This window comes from Ixodes scapularis, unplaced genomic scaffold, assembly GCF_016920785.2.
Source record: "Ixodes scapularis isolate PalLabHiFi unplaced genomic scaffold, ASM1692078v2 PGA_scaffold10__122_contigs__length_95168666, whole genome shotgun sequence".
Lineage (NCBI taxonomy): Eukaryota > Metazoa > Arthropoda > Arachnida > Ixodida > Ixodidae > Ixodes > Ixodes scapularis.
In genome coordinates this window covers 4,847,260-4,856,311 of record NW_024609836.1, presented here as the reverse complement: position 1 = coordinate 4,856,311, position 9,052 = coordinate 4,847,260, and positions in this window count along the sequence as shown.

The following is a 9,052-nucleotide window of genomic DNA, read 5'->3' as shown; positions in this document are numbered from 1 at the left end:
GTTAACACACCACATCAGCGGGCAGTCCATAAGGTGTGAAAGCACAGCGCTCGAGAGGACCTTGCAAATCCTTCCACAACCACGAATCTCTGCCAACTGTAGAGCCCTCTCGACAAAGGCGCAGACGAGCTTGCACAGCCAGACAGGTTCAGGTCGTGGATAGCTGAGTCCTCCTTGGTCAAGGCTAAACATAGACTGATATGCTCCATCATGTGATGCATTTCGCTTAAGTTGCGCTTGCATTCAGGACACGTCAGCTGCAAAGTTTAGCGGGTTCTACACATTAGCCTTCCTTGCTTTCACTGAGAAATTCTTATTGCTTTGCTAGGTTGAATGTTTCAGCTAATTACTTTGAAATTACGACTATTTCTACAAATAAGAATGGTCACCTTTTGTTCGCAAACGAAGGCCAAGTAGCCAGCCATGTAAGCCAGCGGTGCGAACTCAAGTTCGGAGGAGATTTTATTGTACTTCATCAACTGCAGGATTTCCTGTTTCACGAGTGGAGTAGGCACATTTCATCGCCGTCTGGCACTCAGAGCAAGAATGCGCATTTACATTTCCGGCAGCTTCCAAAATGCCAACACAAACCACGCACACGAGCACAGAGTGACACTACGATATTTTCGCCGAGCACAGAGGTGCATAGGTGGTGGTAAAGCGAGTTTTGCTGCCGTCTGTAACCGCGGCAGCGCCTCGGCATCGGTGAAGCTAATGACAGGCAGATATTTTATCTGGGTAGCGGAGCAAGAGCGCGTTGGGTGCCTTTTCTATACTCCGTTTCACCTTATGTTGTACCGCAGCGAAGGCTGGGAGCGCGAGCTCATAGCGTTGACAGCTGCCCTTACTGCACGAGAGCTTGTGCCGCCGAGATCTGCCCCAGAGCAAGGAGCTCGCGCTTACAGCCTTTCCTGCGGTACAACATAAGGTGAAACAGAGTACTTTCAGCTCACAAGACCACTCACCGATGTACAGTGCTCCATGGAAAATGGGATAAGTTCTCCTCTTACGCGCGCTCTTTTGTTATCGGAAAGACATCGGCAGGCCGCACCAACAGGGGGGTCGAGTGGCCGTGCCCAGGCAGACGATGACGACGATGGTTTCACCCTTGTCCAACATCGTCGAAAGAGGACAACAGGTATACCCGTGCTGCTGACTCCAACACAAGAATCCAGCCGTCTGCAACACCTTAACTCCCTCAAGCTAAGTGAGGAACTGAAGGCAGCCGCTGGCGCAACTTTTGTTCGCCATCGCTTCACTGCTAAAGGAGGACTCCTCGACGACGTAACGGAGCCGGCAACAGTTAACCGACTCTTGAAGTTCACTCTATAGGAGAAATCGCAGTTCCCGCAACAATCCCCAAGGCATATATGCAAAACAATGGACTTATCGAGGGAGTTCCTGACTGGTACTCAAACTCACAGTTGACAAAATTTCTTGGACCCATTGGCGTCATCGCAGCTCGTCGTCTCTACCATAGATATGGCAAGCCTGGTGAAGCAGCCAAACCAACGGATCGAGTCGCGATCACTTTTCGCCCAAATACGGAACGCCCTACCAAGGTAAGCCTTGGCTTTACTCGACATGAAGTGATCGACTATGTTGAAGCCAGGGTTGGGCAGTATCGCGATACAAATGTATCGCGATAGTATTTCAGGAATACATTTCGTATCTGTATTTCTGTATCGCGATACATTTTTTTCGCCAGTATTTGTATTTCTGTATCGAAATACATTTTGAATGTTCCTTTGTATCGCGATACAATCAGGTTGAAATGTATTTCGTTACATTTTTTTAGAAATACTCAACCCCCCCCCCCCCCCCACCAAAAAAACAAAAATCCGAACGCTTTTTTTTTATTTTTGAGGGCACCAGGGCCAAGGAGATGATGGGGCACTCTTACCATGCTGACCAAGGTTCCTTGCGATTTTCTAAACTATTTTTCTATGCGTCCTCTTCTCTCTTCTGAGGACTATTGCGCAGTCAGGGATTCGAACCAGGTGGCGTGCCAGGAGTGGAGTCCGAGCATCTTGTGCCGCAGGTCCTTAGGTAGTGGTTTTTTGAGTCATTGTTTGCGGGCATCCAAAGCCCGCTGCTTACCGTCTCTTTTGCCTTAACGTACTCAAAACACCCATGCGGCAAAGCTGAGTAACAGTTCGTTGCAGCACGAGCCTGGTGGTGGCTGACTTAAAATTGTAGGATAACTCGCGCAGTGAAGTTCAACAGATATTTGAATGCGTCTGCGGCTGCGCCCGTAATATTGCACGGCTCAAGGGTACGTCATCAGCCGACGTTAAAGTGGCCCGCTGCTGTGATGATCCGAAACCCAGGAAGGAGGTCAGACGTGGCCTCGCTGTGCCGACCCAGACTTTGTACACCTGCGACTCGTCTCGAGCACGCTGTTTCTCGGAGAGCTCGCACCTCTGTCGGCAATATCAGGTCGCAATCCACGACGTCTTATTTGGAGTATGCAAGGCAAAACTTTATGGACTGCAATCCATGCGTCGGTGGCGCAGGGTCAGCAGGAAGCGCTTCACAACAGGGATGCCACAGTATCGTTTTTTCAACCGTAACAGAAGATAAGACATGTGTTCCAGTATGCTTCAGGTGGTCCACTATTCTCGAAAATCCTGCACAACCTTCAACGAGGTAAATTACAACGAAATTACATATTGTCCTTTCATACAGCAGCGCGTTAAATTTCATGTTCAAGGCCACACCTACAGATAAAGAATACCAGTTCATTCCACCGTGACGTCATGTGATAAACGTTGACAGGGGCGTCCTTATTTAACAGGGGGTGGTGACGTTTTGATGGGATTTAGGATGACAGAGAATTTATTGAGAGGTCGAAGTCTTTTCGCATCCCTCGTCAGACAGACAGGATGTCAGGGAAGGGACCACGGTCAGTCCTTAATGGAACGTTTTTCTGAGCCCATTGAAGACTCCTCGCCGTCCGAAATCACTACCTTCAAGGCAAAGTGCCAAGCCTACGGGAAAGTAATTTCAGGATAAAAAATTTCCACTTCCAACTCCAAGTTTCATTTAATTTGGTCTCAAATAAATTGGAAAAATGTATTGCAGTATCAGTATTTCTGTATTTGTATATCTGCCTTCCCTAAAATGTATTCCTGTATTTGTATTTCCAAATACTTCTTGCCTATATTTAAAATGTATTTCCGATACGTATCGCGATACACATTTACAGATATATTTCAGTATCAGTATTTTAGGTACTATTTTAAAGTATCCCAGTATTTGTATTTCCTAATACATTTTGGAGTATTTCTGCCCAACCCTGGTTGAAGCGCCACCAAGGTGTTTCAATTGCCAAGCGTTGGGCCATGTGGCTAAATATTGCAAGAAAAATGCGAAATGCAAGCATTGTAGTGGGACTCACTCCACAAAGGACTGCAAAGGCGAATCACCTGTGAAATGTTCCAACTGTGGTGGGAACCATCCAGCCGATTATGTTAGTTGTGAGGCAAGACTCCAGGCGCTTGCCAAGAAGAAGCTTTTTGTCCGCTGCCCAGATCCTATCAAAACCACAAAAGGCCAAATTGTTGAGCCCGGTATGCCGTCCTCGAGCACAGCTCATAAGGAGGATGAAGTCACCGTTGAAGTGGACACGCGCTACCGACATCCAAAGTACAAGGCGAAAAAACAGAGAGCGAGCCCAACCTCAACCACTGGACAGCAGAAGGAAGTTTCTTTAGAGGCTTCCTTCTTCTGCAACGACATGGTAACATCTTCCCCAAAAACAGCAAATGCACCCGCTGCCCAAGTACCAAGTGAAGGTGCTACGGGAAGGCGCTTATATAGCAAAGTGGTAACAGATACCAGACCCCCTCAGAGTACTACCAGATCTCAGCAAGGATCCATGGCGATTGGAGACATAATAAGTTTCATTTTTTCTGTATTGCCGAAATTCGTCGCTATCCTACCGCCAGGTATTTTCAAGACCATACTCCAAGGAGCTATGCTTCCACAACCAGCCATAGTAGAGATGACGCAAAACCTGCAACAGTGTCATGGCTGACTCTTCAAATTGTCAACCCAGCTCTAAAGCCAAACAACGACATTTACCTTTTCTCATGCAATGGAACTGTGCTAGTCTTCACCTTCGCCATGCGGAACTTTCATTGTTTTTAAAATGTACGCAAATTCCGATGCTTGCATTTAGTGAGGCGGGTCTGCCAAAGGATCAAGGATCAGAGTATATCAGGGTATTTTTGCTACTGAAACCCTACAATGACCGGTTTTCCAAATGGGAGCGCGGCCCTATTTATAAAAAAGGCCGTCCCTCACCTTCAGGGCATGTTTTCTTGAACGCGAACCGTGGTTTAAAGTTAACTATTGTCCCTAGAAGGGGGAATTCTAGGTCAGGTGACTGGGAGAGCAGGGGCGCCGAGGGAGGAGCAGTACCTAGAAGCAAAATGGCCGCGGCGTCGCTTAATAAGGGCTAATAGTTCTGCTTGGTTCTGCTGAACATTCATTTCGATCCGGTTGTTATATTAATGACGTGCCATCAACCTATTAGCACGTCAAGCAAAGCGATAGTTCAGAGGGACTACTAAAATAACCGACGGCAGCATTCCGCGAACGCATCACTCTTCAGCAGTCCGAGATCCAAGACATATGATGGTACATAAGCATTGCAAGTGTTTTTATGGTGAGTAAAAAAATGTTTTGCGAACGAGTGTTGGTATATATTTATCCTAACACGTTTAATTTGTTACACTATGGACGCCAACTCTTGAGCAGCGATTACTTTGCGGAGAAAGGGGGTTATCCTCAATAAAGTCTTCGTTCCGGGTGAACAGCTGAGACATTGTACTGTTTTTTGTTCACGATGCGCCGACAGTATGCCGACAGCATGGAGGTTTCTACATATCCCCGGTGGCCAGCAATTCAACGGTGACGAGAAGCTTAGCTTCTCGTCGCCGGTGGATCGGTTGGGCAAACGGAAGAGAGAGCAAACAGTTGAGATCAGCAGGAATCGCAGAAACGTGTGTCGCAAGGAACAAAAACGAGACTACAGCACCGGCGTTGCCAGACTGGAAGGAACACGAGAAAGTTATGCGTTGTTTATGGCGAAACATATTGAAGAAATGTTTCTTACATTTTTGAATATTCGTCGACAAACTCTAGCATAGTAGCTAAAATTTCTTCGTACCATCGGAAACAAATAAATTGGTATTCAAGTACAACATTACTATATTTCGACTTAAAATACCATACTAGATCGATGACAACCAGCGGAAAACGAGGATAAACAAAATGACTGGCTTGTTTCACCGATAGATGGCGCATCTTATTGCCCAATCAAAAATAATTTTTGTTCTATATCCAGCCGTTTATTACAGTGCCTAGGTACTTTTTCCTTCCTAGGCACCGTGGTTTACCTAAATGGGTTTGCCATCGCTTCGAGAAAACCGGCCCAGATTGACACCACTGACTTATGTACAGAGGATTTGGAGATTATAGCAGCTCGTGTCAAATTCAACAATCAAATTTTGTGTGTGGTAACAGCGTATGTCCGTGCTGGAAAGGGCGGAATCAAAGTTGCAGATTGTGTAAAAGAAATCTGCCAACGCTGCGAGGATCTGATTTTAATGTGCGGCGACTGGAACGCACATCATGGCCTCTGGGGAGCAAACAGAGGTGATACGCGCGGCCGGGCTTTGGTAAGAGTTTTTGAAGAATGCAATCTTGCTGTGGCGAATGACGGCAGTCCAACGTTTTTTCGACCACCTGACACTTACAGCGCCATCGACATCATTGTCCACTCACCAAGCCTGTGTGTAGATTGGAAACGATACCCTGACACAATGACTGGTGATCATTATCCAATATTTATAGATCTACATGGATTTCGTGGGACTCGACAGTGCACCAGACAGGTCACCCACTGGGACTCTTTTAGAACAAACATGGAAACGTCGACAGAGCCCATACTATATTGACTATATTGACAAGCGCGGAGAAGGCTACTATAAAAATACGACTACCAGAGCACTACCCAGAACCTGACCTCAAGTTGCGTAATCTTTGTGCATCCCGAAGGCAGGCCCAACGACAGATCCAGCGAAAATTCTCCAGCACTGGCAAAACTAAGTTAAACAGAATCAATGCACTTACGAACTGCTATGCCAAGAAAACAAAACGTAAGCATTGGGATGACACATGTGCTACAGCTGATGCCAACAAACCTGGAACTGAGATTTGGAGAATACTCGATGATTTTACAGGCAAACGCGATTTACGCCTTTCACGTGCTTCGATGGCATTTCGCCTCGGAAAAAAATCCGAGGGAAGCAGCGGAGAAATTTGCGGACCAATTTTTTTTCGCACCAAGATCAGACCGACAAGGTGTATGAAGCTGTGACCAGATCGTCTCCCTTGGACACGGATTCAACATTGAAGAATTGGCGTTCGCGTTAAAATCAACTAAGCGGAAAAGTGCTCCCGGACCAGACGGAATCACAAACCAGATGCTGCAAAATTTACCAGCTGAGCGTCTACAAGAGCTACTAAAGTTTTTCAATTCTGTATGGGAATCAGGTATCATACCAGAAGAATGGAGAACAGCTTGGGTAATTGTACCCATACACAAACCAGGAAAACCACACGACGCACCATCATCCTACCGCCCCATTTCTCTCACCTCCTGTGTGATGAAGCTCATGGAAAGTATGATACATGCTCGACTCACATGGCGGCTTGAAACTAAAAATCTTTTGCCGTACGAAATGACAAGATTCACGCGGGCTATCGACTCAAGACAGCATCTTAGACCTAATTAGTTCGATCGAACACAACCAATCTAACAAAAAATCGACTTTTGGTATTTTTCTATATCTCTAAAGCATACGATAATGTTGAACCAGCGGTAGTTCTCGAAAAATTGACAGACATCGGCATAACAGGGAAGTTATGCCGATGTCTGTCAATTTTTTTTGTCCAAACGTTTCTGAAAAGCGTCTTCACCAACAGAACTCTCAGGGTTCGGCTTGGTCCGTCTCTCAGCACTACTCGCAGATGTACTAGAGGCTTACCACAAAGAAGCGTATTATCGCCCATTTTGTTCAACATTGTTTTGGCAAGATTACCAGCATGCCTTCCTAAGTACACTCTTCCCATTAATATGTCAGTGTATGCGGATGATATATGCGTCTGGGTTTCAGGGTACAGGCACCATGGCCTTCGAAACGCCGCTCAAGCAACCATCGCCGCAGCAAGCAATTATCTCAATGATTCTGGCCTACAATTCTCACTCGAAAAAACTGCATTCATACTGTTCCTGGGGAAAAACCGACGTAGTACCAAAATTGACCTCACACTTTACAATACACCGATACGTCGCGAACGACAACACAGATTCTTAGGAACCACTTTGAACTCTAGGCTTAACTGGCATGCACAAGCTATGCTCGTAAAGAAATCTACACTGACAGCAAGAAACGCAATTCGTAGAGTCGCAGGACAGTCGTGGGGAAACTCACCAAGATCCATGATGCGTCTGCATTCAGCCCTTATTGTAAACCGTATATTATATTCTTTGCCATTCATTAAGCTGTCATCAACAGATTCCCAAATGCTCGAGTGCATACATAGACAAGGCCTGCGCACTTACCTGGGAGTTCCAAGGTCAACAAAAAATGAAAATGTATACAAAGAAGCTCGTGCTTTCAATTTACCGCTGCCAGCAACCAAGAGTCTTCTTTCTCAGCACGTGCGTTTGAGTACCACGCCTGCAGGAAGAGACCTGTTGCGACGACTTAAAACCAGGCAACAATCGCGTCTTCATATTTCTGGACAAACTCTTCAACACCTTGGATGGACACCTGACATTTCTCATGATCCAAATAGTGTTAAACCATCGCCCCCCTGGAATAAATACTGCCCAAAGTGCACCTGCCACATTCCGGGTGTACGCAATACGATGAGCGAAAATGTAACAGTAATCAAGCAAAAAACAATTGAATATATCTCGAAAACATACGCTGACTGTCTACATGTATGCACAGACGGGTCAGTAAATCGCACCAGAAGAAGCGGCACTTCCGCTTTCTATATGCCTAGTTTACAACTTGAATGGAGTGGACGACTCGATAAGATGGTATCGTCAACAATAGCTGAAATGTATGTGATTGTGGAAGCTCTCAGTATGATAAGTAAGCTCACACCACAAAATGTGGTCTTACTAACAGACTCTCGTGCTGCTCTCCAACGACTACAAAGACCCCAAGAAACGTCGAAAGCAGCAACGGCAGCTAAATTAACTACAAAAACACTGGAAGCGAACGGTTTAAAAATTTACTATCAGTGGGTACCGGCACACATCGGGCTACGAGGCAACGAAAAAGCGGATCAACTTGCTTCCGCAGCTCATAATTCACCCCCTAGCATTAAGACCACAGAAGATACTAGAAATTTCTACAAAACTACATACGACCGTATATGCTCGTTATCCATAGGCCACTCCTCTCCGGTTCAGCCGTGCTTAACCCGAAATCTCCGCCGCGCAGACGTCACTCTGCTTTTCCGTTTACGTACAGGGAGTGCACGTACAGGCCAACTGCTGCACCGCTGGAAAAAGCAAGATACCGATACCTGAAAAATGTGGAGTGACCGAAGACCTCAATCACATGCTGGACGATTGTCAAACGTTTGAAGAGGAAAGAAAAACATTCTCGGCTGAGTTGAGAAAGCACAAATTTGTGATATAGGACACAGCACAACTTATATTTCCTTCTGGTACTCGTGCTACGAGGAAATTACTTCAGAGATTATTTTTGAATTTCCTCCGAGCCACTGGCCTACACACTCAACTGTAAAGGGCTCATACACTGTTAGCGAAAATGTAATATTTCGCCTGTTTACACCCCATTTTCACTCGTTAGCATATTTTTACACGCTCTGCTAGTGATAAATCGTCAAAAAATTACTTGGGGTAGTAAAAATTGGTGTTTCGGTTTCGGTTTACACGACTAGGCGTGTAAGCAACACTGAAAACACCCCAGCCCAACACCCCAAAACGTCGAGCGCC